The 17,980-nt window shown below is 35.7% G+C and overlaps 1 long non-coding RNA gene across 3 annotated transcripts in view; it reads left to right on the forward strand.

Moving 5' to 3' along the window:
• The first annotated feature begins 2,489 nt into the window (after positions 1-2,489).
• The window catches only part of LOC147359246 (uncharacterized), a 119,403-nt gene continuing 103,912 nt past the window's right edge, over positions 2,490-17,980 (forward strand). Inside the window, exons 1-3 of one of the 3 annotated variants that reach the window (XR_015140211.1) lie at positions 2,491-3,062; positions 6,955-7,024; positions 17,725-17,793. This is a non-coding gene — a long non-coding RNA (uncharacterized LOC147359246). Of the gene's footprint in view, positions 3,063-6,954; positions 7,025-17,724; positions 17,794-17,980 lie in introns of all 3 variants that reach the window. The other 2 variants (XR_015140212.1, XR_015140210.1) reach the window with 2 other exon arrangements.

Below are 17,980 nucleotides of genomic sequence, written 5' to 3' on the forward strand. Positions count from 1 at the left end.
CCTGCCCGGCTCCTCTGTCCATAGAATTCTCCCGGCAAGAAAACTGGAGTGGATAGCCATTCCCTTCTCCAGGAGATCTTCCCCACCCAGGGATCAAACCTGGATCTGCTGCATAGCAGACAGATTTTTTATTGTCCAAGACACCAGGGAAGCCTGAACGACTAACACTTTAACTTTGACTTTCTAGAACTGAGATCTTCTAACTTTCATCCCAATGTTTGTTTTAATTCCATTAAATCACATATATTTCTGAACAAGTTTAAATAATAATATTAGGGTCTACTGGATTTCCCTGGTATCTCTGTTGGTAAGGAACAGCCTGCAATGCAGGATACCAGGGTTTGATTCCGGGTCGGCAATATCCCCTGGAGAAGGGATAGATACCCACTCTAGTATTTATGGGCTTCCCTGGTGGTCAGGCAATAAAGAATCCGCTAGCAACTTGGGAGACCTGGATTCTATCCCTGGGTTGGGAAGGTCCCCTGGAAGAGGGCATGGCAACCCACTGCAGTATTCTTGCCTGGAGAATCCCCATGGACAGAGGAGCCTGGTGGGCAACAGTTCATGAGAATGCAAAGAGTTGGACACGACTGAGAGACTAAGCACATTAGGATCTACTGTATGAAAAGACATAAAGTTATAATTAATTAACCCAAGTCCACAAACTGAACTTAGCCTTATTTATCACAGTTCACACACTCTAGGGTTGCTCTGTCCAATGTGATATTCACCAGACATGTGTGGCTATTGAAATTTCAAGTTAAAGTAACTAAAATTAAATGCACTTATAAATTTAGCTCCTTGGTCACACTAGCTACACTCAAGTGCTGAATAACCATATGTGACTAGTTGCGGTTGCATTAGACACCACACACAGTGGATATTTTTACTCTCAGAAGGTTCTATTATGCAATGTTGCTCTAATTTCTCACAAAATTTAAATTTTTGGTTCTGCATAACTCACATTTTCACCTGTTTGATTTGCTCCTGTGACTTTTCTTCTTAGAAAGCCCTTTCTTCCATTTCTCTTTATTTAAATGACATTCATCTTTCAAAATCCATTTTGCCAGCTTTCCCCTCCACAAAATTTTCTGTGATTCCTGTGCCTGGAAGTGAGGTTGTAATTACTTAACTTTTATAATTTATCAGTCTAGCATTAACATTTACCACTTTATATATTGCATTATAAATATTTGTTTCCATGTCTTATTTATCCACTAGAGTATAAACTCTCTAGTTACTATATATACATATATGTATATATATATTTTTTTGAATTTTCTGTGACACTGACCACTTCCCTCACATACTATGAAGTGTTTATTAAATGATAAATTTTAGATGAATTTAGTTCTGAGATTTATACATGTGGTATTCATATATATATATATATATGCATTTTTCAATCTTGAGAAAAAGATTTAGAAAGGGAATACTCGGAGGCTTAATATAACATATCTTGAAGATAGTAATATTAATAATTTTTTGCATTAGAACAAAAGGCAAAATGCTTTAAAATATAATTAATTTGATATATCTCAATTAAAGATCATGTAATTACTCCAGTCTTTGAGAGGTTTAGGAAAATCCCTATTGGCAGAAATTGGCAGCAGTTAAAAAAAAAAAAAAATCAGTCAAGAAATAGTTTCAGTCAGTTTTTAATTTCACAATTGGTATTTATTTTCAAACTATTGATAATCCTGGTGCTTTCAATTCTGATATCCAATTAAACTATGTCTCTCCTCACAGATGCTATTTATCAGGTTGTCTTTAGTTTTCAGTAGTTTCAACTTATTTTTAAACACACCAGTGTTCCTTCTAGATAACCTTAGATAAATTCCTGAAAAAAGATTTCAACATTCTGTTTCTTAGAACATATGAGTCTCTGTCTAGAAACTCAGGGGTGTAAAAAAATGTATTAAATTTTCTAAAACTGAACCATATCAAGTACGAGTCCTTGTTCTACCACATACTATTTTGTAATCGCTAGCAGTTCAGGATTTTCTCATCTTTCAGAGTGAAAGACTTTATGAAAGGTCTGGAGGATTTAGGAATTGCAAAACCATGGCTGGAGAGAGAATTGGTGACTTTTCTTTCACAAGAATCATGATTCCCATCCAAACCTGTGTCCCTACCTCCTGTTTGATATCAGGATATTTATCCATGTTATTAATAATTGCCTCCATGCAATTCTTGACTCATCACCAAAAGTTTCTTATTTGGTTCACTCTTGGCTTCATATATGTCCCTCCCAGGGGCAGAGGAAACATTCTACTTTGTAAGTTTCTCTGTGTGGCCATGGGAAACTTATGTTTCACTATTATATGCCATTTTTGATGATATAGTAAACACTTTGACATCCTGAACCTAACTCAGTGGTGGGAATTCTGAAACCACATCAGGATTTTGTCCAGGGGGGAAAAAAGTTCGTAATCACTTTAAATCTGGGTGGAGCTTTACAGCCTCCTCTCACACAGAGCTGGGAATCCAAATGTATTTCACCTGGAAAGCACAGGATCACCTGTACTTCATCTAACTTTTTTTTCCTCCTATCTGAGGACTAGCTTGGTTCTTCAACTATTCTACTTGTTCTAAATTATTCCCCTAAGGAAAATGTTTTTAAACTTACAAGAGAACTGATTTCTCTGTTTTGCCATATGTTGGTTCACAAACAGGCCTTCTTACGTGGAAGGCAAGGAGAGACGGAAGCAAGAAGGAGAGCACTACACATTTTTAGCTGATGGTTTTAACAAGCAAAGGAACAGTGCTTGTCTTGGGCAGCTGAAAGACAAGAAGATCTCCACAGCTGCAAGAATAGTAAGAGTTTATATACAGGACTTAACTGGGGTCAGTCAAATCCAGATAGTTTGTGCAACAGAGTACTCTCTCAAGGCTTCATCATCAAAAATTACTGTCACTGCAGATATGGTGGGAAAAATGTGCATTTCAAGAACAAAGGAGGCAGTGAGGACCTTCTAGTTTCTTGGGTCCAGCTCAGTGGTCAACTTGTGGTCACTTCTTCTCCGTGACCTTCTCTATAACTGGATCATCTCTCTTCTAAGGTAATGAATGTTAAAGATTGAGCTGCTTATAAAATGGGGAGGAGTAAAGTAGGTTAGTAAGGAAGAGGAAAGGACAGGGTTAACTATGCCTATCTGGCCACAGTGTAGCATGTCCATTGCAACTAATCCATGAAAATCATTATCCTATTAAATATGGAGTAACTAGCATTTTATTTAGAACCAATTTTGGGTCAGGCTGTCTGCTGAGAACTTTCAAACATATATTTTACATTTCAAAATAATCTGTTTATGGTAGACATCTGATATTTTATCTGAGGCTCCAAGGCTAAACCATTTGCTCAAGATCCCATAGCTAGTGAGTGAAAGAGGTAAGAGTTGAACCCAGGCCTTTTCTCTCCCCAAATTAGCTAATGTAACTCATATTGACCCATACTGACTGTATTGACTGCATTAACTATTCACTAGATAATAGTTAAATTCCTATATTTCTCTTTATCAAATATAAGTTCCATATTTTTAAAAAAATTCATATCCCCAAGATGAAGTGCATATAGAATAAAGCAAAATTTTCTGTATTTATTTATATATAAAATCTGTAGAAAATCATGTTGCTTCATTCCTGTCTGATTTGTTGCTGTAAAACAAACTACCCACTAGTTAAACTTAGGATTTATTACTATAATAAGCTAGAAAAGAGTGTATATTTTGTTTTAAATTTTTTCATTATAATATAAAAGTTACTTAAGGCAAGGCAGTGCACTTTATGGTGGGATCCAAATTTTCATGGGTTAACCAAGGCCATTTTTTACTTCTTCAAAATGATGAAGTGAATTTAAACAAGATACTTTATTTTATGGCATAAAAGAAGTATATTCAATTAATCATTAGACATTAAGCCCCACTACTGATAAGTACTCCCTTGATAAACTCTGGAGTATAATGGGGAAAATTTAATGGTCAGGGTTAAATATATATTATATCTAACATCCTGGGAAAGTAAATCATACAAGAAATATTTTACCCTAGTACATATAGGGAAATCAACTCATGGGAAATAACATTAAAAACAGCATTAGAAGTAATGTAAAATCATTTTAAGTTAAACATAATTCTCTAAAAATAAGTTGACAGCTTAGCAACCTCAAGCTTCATCTTGCCAATGTTTATTTCTCTTCTTTTTCATTTGAAGATGGTTCCAAAAGATGGGCACCATCAAAAGTATTCCTGGCAATGCTAAGTAAAGCAAAATGTAATGTTTTCATTTCAAAATTTGGTTGAGTATATAATGTCGATTTTTTAATCTATATTTAAAGATTTACACATATTCATCTAAATACATATGTCATTAGATGGCATTTTGTGAATATGTTGCCATTTTTCAAAATATCTTAACACTGATATTATTGGACAAATTTATTTCTTTTGAGAGAGGAAAGTCTTTCAACATAATGAAAATAACCATACAAACAAAAATGGCTATGTCTCAGATAAATTAAATATATACACACATATATAATGTGAAACAAGGAAATGTGAAAATACATGTTCAGCTTACATATGGATTTAAAGACAAAACCATTTTTATTAAAATTGATAGTTCCCCTGAACTAATTATTACATTGAGTTAATATACTTAGTAAATTGTACAAGCATATTATAGTTGCAGTAGATATTTTCACACTTTGGATAACCTGGAGCAAGCTTTTTTTCCATTATAATGTGAATAAGCAGATGCTTCGTCCTTGACCACAAAGAGAAATTATGAAAATAAGAGAAACTTAGAAAAATAAGTGATCTTATCTATTTCTATTCTCCCTCAGTGCCTTGAAATGGTATTGCACAAAAGTCAAGTTATATGTGCTTCAAGTGGAAGTCACTTCTAAATCCAGAGTATTGACTACTGAGTATTAAAAAAATGGTTACTAAAGACCTGTCTCTGAAAATCTCATGGTGTAGTGAAGGAAACCCAAATGATAATGTATAATATGATCAAGGTTAATTCTTTGTAATTGGGGTATGAACATAGTCCTACGAAAACACAGATCACAATAGTGACAGTGTTGCTTGGAAGAATCAAGTGAAGAGACATTGAACTGCTTATAGAATAATGAGAATTAGATTTTTTGTTATAGGAATGAAGAGGGGTTTACAAGCAGGAGACAGTATGAAAATGAAAAAAAACTGTGAAATGTCACTTTGAATTTTGTCTTCTTTAGAAAAGAAATTCGTGTGAAAAAGGAATTGGTTTGTTTCTTTCCTTTGATTTGAACAATTTCAAGTAAGAGATGAATTTTTAAGCAAATTTGTTGCGCTATAGGAAGCTTTCCAGGTGGTAGAGTGGTGAAAGAATCTATCTGTCAGTGCCCAAGAGAAGTGCTTTTGATCCCTGGTTCAGGAAGATCTGGAATAGGAAATGGCAACCCACTTCAGTATTCCTGCCTGGAAAATTACATGGACAGAGAAGCCTGGTGGGCTACAGTTGTCAGGGTCTCAAATAGGCAGATAAAACTAAGCAACTGAGCATGTGTCACACATGTTGAGCTATTACTCACACAACCTACCCATTTAAAATGTACAATACACTGTTTTTTGGTGTATTCAATATATATGCAACCACCACCACCATAGTCAATTTCAGAACATTTTCTTCACCTGAAGAAGAACCCCCTGTATCCTTTAGCTATTGCCACCCTATTCCCCTACCTTATCTTCCCAACCCTAAGCAACCATTAATCTACTTTTCATCTATATAGATTTTCCTATTTCAAGCTTTCATATGAATGGAATATTTTATGTGATCTTTAGTGACTTGCTTCTTTCACTTAGCATAATATTTTTAAGGTTCATACAGGTTGTAGCATGTGTTCATATTTTCATTCCTTTTGTGACCAAATAATATTACATTGTATGTATACACTACATTTTAACAATTCATCCATTGTTGGATGATTGGGTTGTTTCTACATTCTGATGAATACAAATAGTGACGCTGTAAACATTTGTCTACAAGCTTTTATATGAATATATGTTTTCATTTCTCTTGCATATATATCTAAGAGTGAGATGACTGCATCATGTTGTAACTCTGTTTAGTTTTTGAGGAACTGTCAGACTGTTTTCCAAAGTGGCTGAATCATTTAACAATCTCAGCATCAGTGTATGAAGGTTCTAATTTCTCCACATCTTTAGCAACTTATTGTATTTGATTTTCAAAATTGAGCTATTCTGATGACTGTGAAATGGTACCTCATGCAGCTTTGATTTGAATTTAACATTTTTTTTTTTGTTTTAAAGTCTATTCTTCTAATAGTAGTATAGTCATTCTGGCTCTCCCTTGATTGCTGTTTGAACGATATATCTTTTTCCATTCTTTTGCTTTCAACATATTTGTGTCTTGAATCTGAACTGTGTCTCCTGTATGCAATATATAGTTGTCATTTTTATCCAGTCTAACAACCTATACCTTTTGATTGGACAGTGTAATTCATTCACAATTAATATTGTTATTGATATATTTATGTTTGCTTGCCAGTTTATACTTATTTTCCTCCTCTATTTCTCCTTTATTGTTTTCTTTTGCATTAAATACATGCTTTTAATATAGTATTTTAATTTCTTAGATATTGTGATGATTGATTTATATATCAACTTGACTAGGCCATGGGGCACACAGATATTTGGTTCTGGGTGAATCTGTGAAAGTGTTCCTGAAGTGTTAATTCAAATTAACATTTGAATTTGTAGACTGAGTAAAGCAGTTTGCCTTCCCCAAAGTCAGTGGGCTTCATCCAGTCAGTTGAAAACCTCAATAAAACAAACAACTTCAGTATGGGACAATTTGTTCTCTGTCTGCTTGACTGGCTTTAGATTGAGACATCAGTCTTCTCCTGCCTTCTCTCTCTGACTGGCATTTCCCCTATTGTCTCTCTAGGTTCTCAAACCTCAGATCTGGACTGGGTCTCCAGATTATGGCTGCAAATCTTCTCTGCCTCCATAATCATGCAAGTCAATTCTTTATCAATTGTTTCTAGACTATTTATCTCTAGAGAGGTAGGAATAGATATAAGAAATAGATAAAAATATAGATAAAACTTTAGATAGATGATAAATAGATGAACAATTTGTGTCCAGTGATTATCTATCCATCAAACAAAGTTATTTTTCACAAGTGAAGGCAAAGCATAGACATTCTCAGAGAAACAAAAATAGAGATTTCATTGCTAGTAGACTCACCTTACAAGAAATACTGAAGGAAGTTCTTCAGGGTGCAAGCAAGTGATCTCAGATGTAATTAGAATCCATGCAAACAAGGAACAAAAGTAATTAGTTATGTAATTATAATAGACAATATTAATGCTCATTTTCCTCATTTATTCTCTTATTTGAAAATGAAAACAATTATAATTTGGTGGGAGGGCCTGTAACTCACCAAGTGGATGGGATAAGAAAATCATGACATGGTTAAGTTAATTATGCCAGTATATTATTGGCTTTTGCATTCCAGTCCCCTATAATGAAAAGGACATCTTTTTTTGGGTGTTAGTTCAAAAAGGTCTTGTAGGTCTTCAAGAACCGTTCAACTTCAGCTTCTTCAGCGTTTCTGGTTGGGGTATAGGCTTGGATTACTGTGATATTGAATGGTTTGCCTTGGAAACATACAGAGATCATTCTGTCATTTTTGAGATTGCATCCAAGTACTGCATTTTGGACTCTTTTGTTGACCATGATGGCTACTCCATTTCTTCTAAGGGAATTTTGCCCACAATAGTAGATATAATGGTCATCTGAGTTAAATTCATCCACTCCAGTCCATTTTAGTTCACTGAATCCTAAAATGTCGATGTTCACTCTTGCCATCTCCTGTTTGACCACTTCCAATTTGCCTTGATTCATGGACCTAACATTCCAGGTTCCTATGCAGTATTTCTCTTTACAGCATTGGACCTTGCTTCTATCACCAGTCACATCCACAAATGGGTGTTGTTTTTGCTTTGGCTCCATCCCTTCATTCTTTCTGGAGTTATTTCTCCGTTGATCTACATATTGGACACTTAACGACCTGGGGAGTTCCTCTTTCAGTATCCTATCGTTTTGCCTTTTCATACTGTTCATGGAGTTCTCAAGGCAAGAATACTGAAGTGGTTTGCCATTCCCTTCTCCAGTGAAACACATTCTGTCAGACCTCTCTACCATGACCTGTCCGTCTTGGGAGGCCCCACACAGCATGGTATAGTTTCATTGAGTTAGACAAGGACACACAAGTCCATGTGATAAGATTGGCTAGTTTTCTGTGAAAGTGCTGCACTCAAAATGCCATCAAATTTAGAAAACTCAGCAGTGGCCACAGGACTGGAAAAGGTCAGTTTTCCTTCCAATCCCAAAGAAAGGCAATGCCAAAGAATGCTCAAACTACCACACAAATGCAATTATTTTACACACTAGTAAAGTAATGCTCAAAATTCTCCAAGCCAGGCTTCAGCAATACGTGAATTGTGAACTTCCAGATGTTCAAGCTGGTTTTAGAAAAGGCAGAGGAACCAGAGTTCAAATTGCCAACATCCGCTGGATCATCGAAAGAGCAAAAGAGTTCTAGAAAAACATCTATTTCTGCTTTATTGACTATGCCAAAGCCTTTGACTGTGTGGATCACAATAAACTGTGGAAAATTCTGAAAGAGATGGGAATACCAGGCCACCTGACCTGCTTCTTGAGAAACCTGTATGCAAGGTCAGGAAGCAACAGTTAGAACTGGACATGAAACAACAGACTGGTTCCAAGAGGAAAAGGAGTACATCAAGGCTGTATACTGTCACCCTGCTTATTTAACTTATATGCAGAGTACATCATGAGAAAGGCTGGGCTGAAAGAAGCACAAGCTGGAATCAAGAATGCCAGGAAAAATATCAAAAACCTCAGGTATGCAGATGACACCACCCTTATGGCAGAAAGTGAAGAGGAACTAAAAAGCCTCTTGATGAAAGTGAAAGAGGAGAATAAAAGGTTGGCTTAAAGCTCAACATTCAGAAAACGAAGATCATGGCATCTGGTCCCATCACTTTATGGGAAATAGATGGGGAAACAGTGGAAACAATGTCAGACTTTATTTTTGGGGGCTCCAAAATCACTGCAGATGGTGATTGCAGCCATGAAATGAAAAGACGCTTACTCCTTGGAAGGAAAGTTATGACCAACCTAGATAGCATATTAAAAAGCAGAGACGTTACTTTGCCAACAAAGGTCTGTCTAGTCAAGGCTATGGTTTTTCCCGAGGTCATGTATGGATGTGAGAGTTGGACTGTGAAGAAAGCTAAGCACCAAAGAATTGATGCTTTTGAACTGTGGTGTTGGAGAAGACTCTTGAGAGTCCCTTGGACTGCAAGGAGATCCAACCAGTCCATCCTAAAGGAGATCAATCCTAGGTCTTCATTGGAAGGACTGATGTTGAAGCTGAAACTCCAGTACTTTGGCCACTCGATGCAAAGGGTTGACTCATTGGAAAAGACCCTGATGCTAGGAGGTGTTGGGGGCAGAAGGAGAAGGGGACCACAGAGGATGACATGGCTGTATGGCATCACTGACTCAATGGACATGAGTTTGGGTAAACTCTGCATTGGTGATGGACAGGGAGGCCTGGCATACTGCGATTCATGGGGTCGCAAAGAGTTGGACATGACTGAGTGACTGAACTGACTGATTGACTGATGTTATGGCTGTATAAAATTAGTAGAGAAAACTCTATACATGGACATCACCTGATGGTCAACACCGAAATCAGGTTGATTATATTCTTTGCAGCCAAAGATGGAGAAGCTCTATACAGTCAGCAAAAACAAGACCAGGAGCTGACTGTGGCTCAGATCATGAACTCCTTATTGCCAAATTCAGACTTAAATTGAAGAAAGTAGGGAAAACCACTAGACCATTCAGGTATGACCTAAATCAAATCCCTTATGATTATACAGTGGAAGTGAGAAATAGATTTAAGGGCCTAGATCTGATAGATAGAGTGCCTGATGAACTATGGACTGAGGTTCGTGACATTGTACGGGAGACAGGGATTAAGACCGTCCCCATGGAAAAGAAAGCAAAATGGTTGTCTAGGGAGGCCTTACAAATAGCTGTGAAAAGAAATGAAGCAAAAAGCAAAGGAGAAAAAGAAAGATATAAGCATCTGAATGCAGAGTTCCAAAGAATAGCAAGAAGAGATAAGAAAGCCTTCTTCAGCAATCAATGCAAAGAAATAGAGGAAAACAACAGAATGGGAAAGATTAGAGATCTCTTCAAGAATATTAGAGATACCAAGGGGACATTTCATGCAAAGATGGGCTCGATAAAGGACAGAAATGGTATGGACCTAACAGAAGCAGAAGATATTAAGAAGAGATGGCAAGAATACACAGAAGAACTGTACAAAAAAGATTTTCACGACCCAGATAATCACGATGGTGTGATCACTGACCTAGAGCCAGACATCCTGGAATGTGAAGACAAGTGGGCCTTAGAAAGCATCACTATGAACAAAGCTAGTGGAGGTGATGGAATTCCAGTTGAGCTCTTTCAAATCCTGAAAGATGATGCTGTGAAAGTGCTGTACTCAATATGCCAGCCAATTTGGAAAACTCAGGAGTGGCCACAGGACTGGAAAAGGTCAGTTTTCATTCCAATCCCAAAGAGAGGCAATTTCAAAGAATGTTCAAACTACCGCACAATTACACTCATCTCACACGCTAGTAAAGTAATGCTCAAAATTCTCCAAGCCAGGCTTCAGCAATATGTGAACCGTGAACTTCCTGATGTTCAAGCTGGTTTTAGCAAAGGCAGAGGAACCGAAGATCAAATTGCCAACATCCGCTGCATCATCAAAAAAGCAAGAGAATTCCAGAAAAACATCTATTTCTGCTTTATTGACTATGCCAAAGCCTTTGACTGTGTGGATCACAATAAACTGTGGAAAATTCTGAAAGACATGGGAATACCAGGCCACCTGACCTGCCTCTAGAGAAACCTGTATGCAGGTCAGGAAGCAACAGTTAGACTGGACATGGAACAACAGACTGGTTCCAAATAGGAAAAGGAGTATGTCAAGGCTGTATACTGTCACCCTGCTTATTTAACTTATATGTACGCTGGGCTGGAAAAGCACAAGCTGGAACCACAATTGTTGGGAGAAATATCAATAACCTCAGATATGCATATGACACCACTCTTATGCAGAAAGTGAAGAGGAACTAAAATGCCTCTTGATGAAAGTGAAAGAGGAGAGTGAAAAAGTTGGCTTAAAGCTCAACATTCAGAAAACGAAGATCATGGCATCTGGTCTCATCACTTTATGGGAAATAGATGGGGAAACAGTGGAAACAGTGTCAGACTTTATTGTTCTGGGCTCCAAAATCACTGCAGATGGTGATTGTAGCCATGAAATTAAAAGATCCTTACTCCTTGGAAGGAAAGTTATGACCAACCTAGATAGCATATTAAAAAGCAGAGACTTTACTTTGCCAACAAACGTCCATTTAGTCAAGGCTATGGTTTTTCCTGTGGTCATGTATGGATGTGAGAGTTGGACTGTGAAGAACGCTGAGCGCTGAAGACTTGATGCTTTTAAACTGTGGTGTTGGAGAAGACTCTTGAGAGTCCCTTGAACTGCAAGGAGATCCAACCAGTGCATTCTGAAGGAGATCAACCCTGGGATTTCTTTGGAAGGAATGATGCTAAAGCTGAAACTCCAGTACTTTGGCCACCTGATGCGAAGAGTTGACTCATTGGAAAAGTCTCTGATGCTGGGAGGGATTTGGGGCAGGAGGAAAAGGGGACAACAGAGGATGAGATGGCTGAATGGCATCACCGACTCAATGCATGTGAGTTGGTGATGGACAGGGAGGCCTGGCGTGCTGCATTTCATGAGGTCACAAAGAGTCGACATGACTGAGTGACTGAACTGAAATGAAGAAAGCTAAAAAAATTAAATGAGTTCATATATGGGATGAAAAATTACTAAAGAGAAATTTTTTCTATTGATAATCAGAGAAACAGATTACAGTGTGTTTAAGCCTAATGGTCATTACTTATAAAGTTAGATAAAGGAGCTTAGAGGAAAGAAATGTAGTAAGTTAGCAAAACAAATAAAACAAAGAATGTAAATTCCTACCAAGAAGAAGCATAAAAATATGACAAAGCTTAGATTAAAATTTTATGAAAATAAGCAGCTTAAATGTACTTTTCAATTATGTGCTCATATTGGATAAAATACAAATGCACACTGCTGCTGCTGCTAAGTCACTTCAGTCATGTCCGACTCTGTGTGACCCCATAGACGGCAGCCCACCAGGCTCCCCCGTCCCTGGGATTCTCCAAGCAAGAACACTGGAGTGGGTTGCCATTTCCTTCTCCAATGAATGAAAGTGAAAAGTGAAAGTGAAGTCGCTGAGTCTTGTCCGACTCTTAGCGACCCCATGGACTGCAGCCTACCAGGCTCCTCCATCCATGGGGTTTTCCAGGCAAGAGTACTGGAGTGGGGTGCCATTCCCTTCTCCGACAAATGCACACATGTGTGCACAAACCATAATCCATTTCTTTTTCCATTAGACAGACAATGTTAAAAAGTTATTTGAAATATTCATGTTGACAAAATATGAGGAAAGTAATATCAGGAAAAAATACTGATGTGATAAGATTTTCACCCTTATGGTAGAAAATGAAGAGGAACTCAAAAGACTCTTGATGAAAGTGAAAGTGGAGAGTGAAAAAGTTGGCTTAAAGCTCAACATTCAGAAAACGAAGATCATGGCATCCGGTCCCATCACTTCCTGGGAAATAGATGGGGAAACAGTGTCAGACTTTATTGTTCTGGGCTCCAAAATCACTACAGATGGTGACTGCAGCCATGAAATTAAAAGACGCTTACTCCTTGGAAGGAAAGTTATGACCAACTTAGATAGTATATTCAAAAGCAGAGACATAACTTTGCCAACAAAGTTTCGTCTAGTCAAGGCTATGGTTTTTCCAGTGGTCATGTATGGATGTGAGAGTTGGACTGTGAAGAAGGCTGAGCACTGAAGAAATTGATGCTTTTGAACTGTGGTGTTGGAAAAGACTCTTGAGAGTCCCTTGGACTGCAAGGAGATCCAACCAGTCCATTCTGAAGAAGATCGGCCCTGGGATTTCTTTGGAAGGAATGATGCTAAAGCTGAAACTCCAGTACTTTGGCCACCTCATGCAAAGAGTTGACTCATTGGAAAAGACTCTGATGCTGGGAGGGATTGGGGGCAGGAGGAGAAGGGGACGGCAGAGGATGAGATGGCTGGATGGCATCGCTGACTTGATGGACATGATTTTGAGTGAACTCCAGGAGTTGGTGATGGACAGGGAGGCCTGGCGTGCTGTGATTCATGGGGTTGCAAAGAGTCGGACATGACTGAGTGACTGATCTGATCTGATGATTATAAACAGGTCAAGGCAAAAAGAATTTTGAACCAAGAAAATTCAGTTTTTTTCCTTGAGAGTGACCATTTAAAATGTAGAGATAATAAACATAATCTCCTGACATCTCTCTACCAAATACAACCTGAAATGGCTGAAGACATGTAAAATTATAAAAATTTCTTCCTTAGCTGAAAACTAGGAAGTGATTCTATCAGCTGTAGGAGATTTAAAAAAAAAGCATTGTTATTGAAGGCTGACAAAGAATTCAAAGTGATAGCAAAGTAAATAGCAAGAGATGTTATTTAGTTTGCTCTAAATAACATTGATTTGTTTAGGCACGTGATGCAAGTGAAAGTGAATCAGGTTCAGATCAGTAGAGTTCCCCTAGAAAATCATTTTCCAGTGGAAAGCATTAAATTGTATGGTAAAACTTGCACTTGCCTCTTGAGAATGGCTTTCCTAGAATTTCCCTCCATCTTGTGGGCATGTAAGAAACCAATTAATCTTCATTTTGTGACCATTTGAATTTCTTTTACTATTGTTAGTAAGTGTATATATTTGGAGTTTTTCAAGGTGGATGACACACTCTATAATAATTTAATATTGAATTATTGCAACTATGTATTTATCATATTTCCTTCTTGAATTATTGTTTTAGGTAGTAGAGTTCATTCATGTATTGTTTGCAACTCCAAGACATATGCTTCTAATATATCACCATTAACTTGAAACATATTTATTATCATGTAAACATATTTATTATCATGTCTTTTTAAAAAATTTAATAAGATATTTTATATGTCCTCAAATGACATTGTTTAATTTCCTCAAATGACATTGCAGCATTTAATAAAAGTTTATATATTATTTCTTTTGATTCAATAAAATGTTAAATTATATAAGTAAAAACTCCTAATATCAAACTATGCTTTCTCAAAATTCATTTTAGTTATGGTTTTAACCTATTTCTAGATGTCATTACTAACATTAATCTTTTAAATACATGTGTACCTAAGGTTGTTACTTAGTATTTGAGAAAAAAGTTAAGCTAAAATTTTTTGATACCATGGTTAAATGGTATTTGAAAACTTTATTGGGGTACATTTGCATATTCTGCATATATAATAATACATTTAACATGAAAATTTTAATTTTCTTTGTAAATTTGAAAGCCAAATCTTTAAAGCTCTCTTGGTATATTTTAATTTTGAAATTCATTCCTTAAACAACCTCTCTTAACTTTTTCCATTAAGTCAATTTGGCAGTTATTTTTAATCATGTTCAATGTCTCAGAATAAATTTTCACAAGATATTTACTCAGTTTCTCTGATTATGTCCATGCTTACACAAATTATGTGCATTTACAGTATTTATTTTTACTGTTCTTGGTTTAATTGGGATTATACTGCATATTTGAATGAGCCAACTATGGAAGGTAGTTACCAGAAAATAACAGTGGATTTTCTACAATTTCAGTGGGCTTGTATTATCATATTTTGTTTATCCATTATTAATTATCATTTTTAGTTATTTTTCAAAAAATTAGTTAAATGCTCTATTTCATTATCAAACCTCTGATTATTAAAGGATAAAGTGAAAATATTCTCTGATTACAACTTCAATTGCATTTAATAAGTTTTCACGGGCTCAACTTTTATGTTTTGTTTTGTTTTACTTTGTAGTTTCAATTCCAAATTAAGCCAACAACTTTTAAAATTCTTTTTCAACTTTTAGGAAGTTTAGAATTTCATTTCATTTGATATATTATGATATTTTATTATTTCAAATAATTAAATTACTTATTTGATTTATTTAACTTAAGTTATTATATATATATTTGACCTTCTGTTTACATGAATTAGTTTGCTAGGGCTGCCATAATAAAGTACCACAGACTGTAAGGCCCATCTAGCAGACATCTATTTTCTTACATTTCTAGAGGCTAGAATCTAGGTTTCAGCAGAACTGATTTCTTCTGAGGTCTCTCTCCTTAGCTTAAATGTGGATGTCTTCTCCCTATGTCTTCACATGTCCTTCCCTCTATAATAGTCTTTCAAATTTTCTCTTCTTATATGGACACCACTCATTTTGTGCGTTAGTTATTTTTGGTGGGTCTTACTGGGCTTTACTATTTTTGATATATTTCTTTTGAATAATAATACCAGTAAAACTCTTTCAAATTAGCATTAGTATTGATACTTTTCTAATCTGAGAATGGAATCAGCACCATTATTTTGTTAACTCTGAAGTGAATGGACATATGTGTACAGTTTTAAAAAATATTTTGTCATACATAAGACTTTCATTAATATAATTTGATTGTAAATAGATTACAGCACTACTTCTTCCAACATTTCCAATACTAAAAACTAAGCTATAATCTTGAAAAAACATGTCCTTGCTACAGATTCATTTCTATATTGTAAAAAGCATCATTTTTAAATGTCATCAAAATAACGTTTTTAATTATTAATTGAATTAATACACACTTTAAAAATGTATTTAAATAAAATAGATTCCATATTAAATTCCTGTCAACATATAAACCAATTTTTCTTTCTGTAATTTTTGTAATCATTATGCTCTATGGAAAAATTAGTTGATACTTGAACCTAGCTTAAAACAATTTCATAAAACAAATAAATTTTATGTGACATTTAAAAAGATTCTTTTTAGCCATAGTCTCTAAGCAAGTGTACTGAAAAATTTAACCCAGTAAAATTCTATTTGAAATTTTAATGCAGTTTTCTTTGGGGAATTGTTTTGCATATTTGGCAGAAGATCCATAGAAAAAGACATGTGGTCAGTCTGTTTAAGTGAATTTTATGAAATAAAAAAATATCTACAGAACAAATGTACTTACTAACATTCGCTATACAACTAGCAATTTAAAAAATTGAACTCTTGTTTTAGTCCATATTCATATACAAATTTTTATAAGCTAGTAACTTTTAAACTGAAGGATAAAAAGTGGTGAGCTGTACACAGTCTGTATTACATAAAAGATCTGGGCTTGACTCTCTGGACTGTTTAATATTCTATTGCATGTATAATATAAAGAAAACAGAAGCAGATTTGTGTATTTTTCAGTAATTGAGGGCATTTCAGAACATCTTTGGAGAAGGAAATGGCAACCCACTCCAGTGTTCTTGCCTGGAGAATCCCAGGGAAGGGGGAGCCCGGTGGGCTGCCGTCTATGGGGTCTCACAGAGTCAGACACGACTGAAGTGACTTAGCAGTAGCAGAACATCTAGTCTACCACACGGCTGTAAGAGGAAGTCTACTGTAGTCTGAGCAAGAAAATATATTTTAATTAATACTATCATGGTGTTAGCTAATATGCTAGGTTTGGAACACAACATCAGTAAAATGAAGGAATCTTATCATAATCATTAGATGAGTAGATGGGGTGATCCCGGATGCAAACACCATTTAAAAGTTTACTGTGAAATACATAACCGAGTGTCTTTATAGCATGCTTCTTCCCATTCCATTCATTATGCTTCATGTTCATTGTCAAATGATCAAACATATAATATGAAGTATTTCTAGAATCCTGTATGTCTCAGATTGCTATTACTTGTCATATGCATTAACACTGTCTGAAAAATGTTTCATAGAATAATAAAAATACCTTTTTTTATCTTTATTTTTAAACTTTACAATATTGATTAGTTCTGTCATATATCGAAATGAATCCGCCACAGGCATACACGTGTTCCGCATCCTGAACCCTCCTCCCTCCTCCCTCCCCATACCCTCCCTCTGGGTCGTCCCAGTGCACCAGCCCCAAGCATCCAGTATTGTGCATCAAACCTGGACTGGTGACTCGTTTCATATATGATATTATACATATTTCAATGCCATTCTCCCAAATCATCTCACCCTATTTTTAAGATGAACTTTTAAATTTTAGAACAGTTTTAGATTTATGGGAAAATTGCAAAGATAGTGCAGAGATTTTTCCCCATAACTTTTAAGATATGGTATATTTGTAAAAATTAAGAAAATAGTATTAATGTATCATTATTAATTAAAGTCCTTATTTCATTGAGATTCCTTTAGTTTTTAACAAAATGTATGTTCCTTTATGTTTGGTATTTTACCAAGGATGCCAGATTATGTTTAGTCATTGTGTGTCCCTTAGGCTCTCCTTGTTTATGATGGTTTCTCAAGACTCCCTTTATTTTTAATGATCTTGACAATCTGGAGAAGTACTGATCAGATATTTTGTAGAATACCCCTCAATTGATACTGTGTCTGTTTTTCTTTTGATTAGACTGAATATACGTGTCTTGGTAGGAAGACTACAGAAATAAAGTGCCATTTTAATCATCTTGTTGCAAAGGTACGTATTGTTAACATGACATCATTTTTGATGATAAACTTAATAATAGGTTTCTATACTATAAAAGTACTCTTTCTCCCCCTCTTTCCATACTGTATATTTTGGAAGAAATCACTACATGCATTCCACCCACCCCTTGAAAGCAGTATTAATATTGACATAAATTATTTTTATATTCTCCAGTGGA

Source organism: Bos grunniens, chromosome 14, assembly GCF_055505025.1.
Source record: "Bos grunniens cultivar Pamir isolate PY7600 chromosome 14, Bosgru_T2T1.0, whole genome shotgun sequence".
Lineage (NCBI taxonomy): Eukaryota > Metazoa > Chordata > Mammalia > Artiodactyla > Bovidae > Bos > Bos grunniens.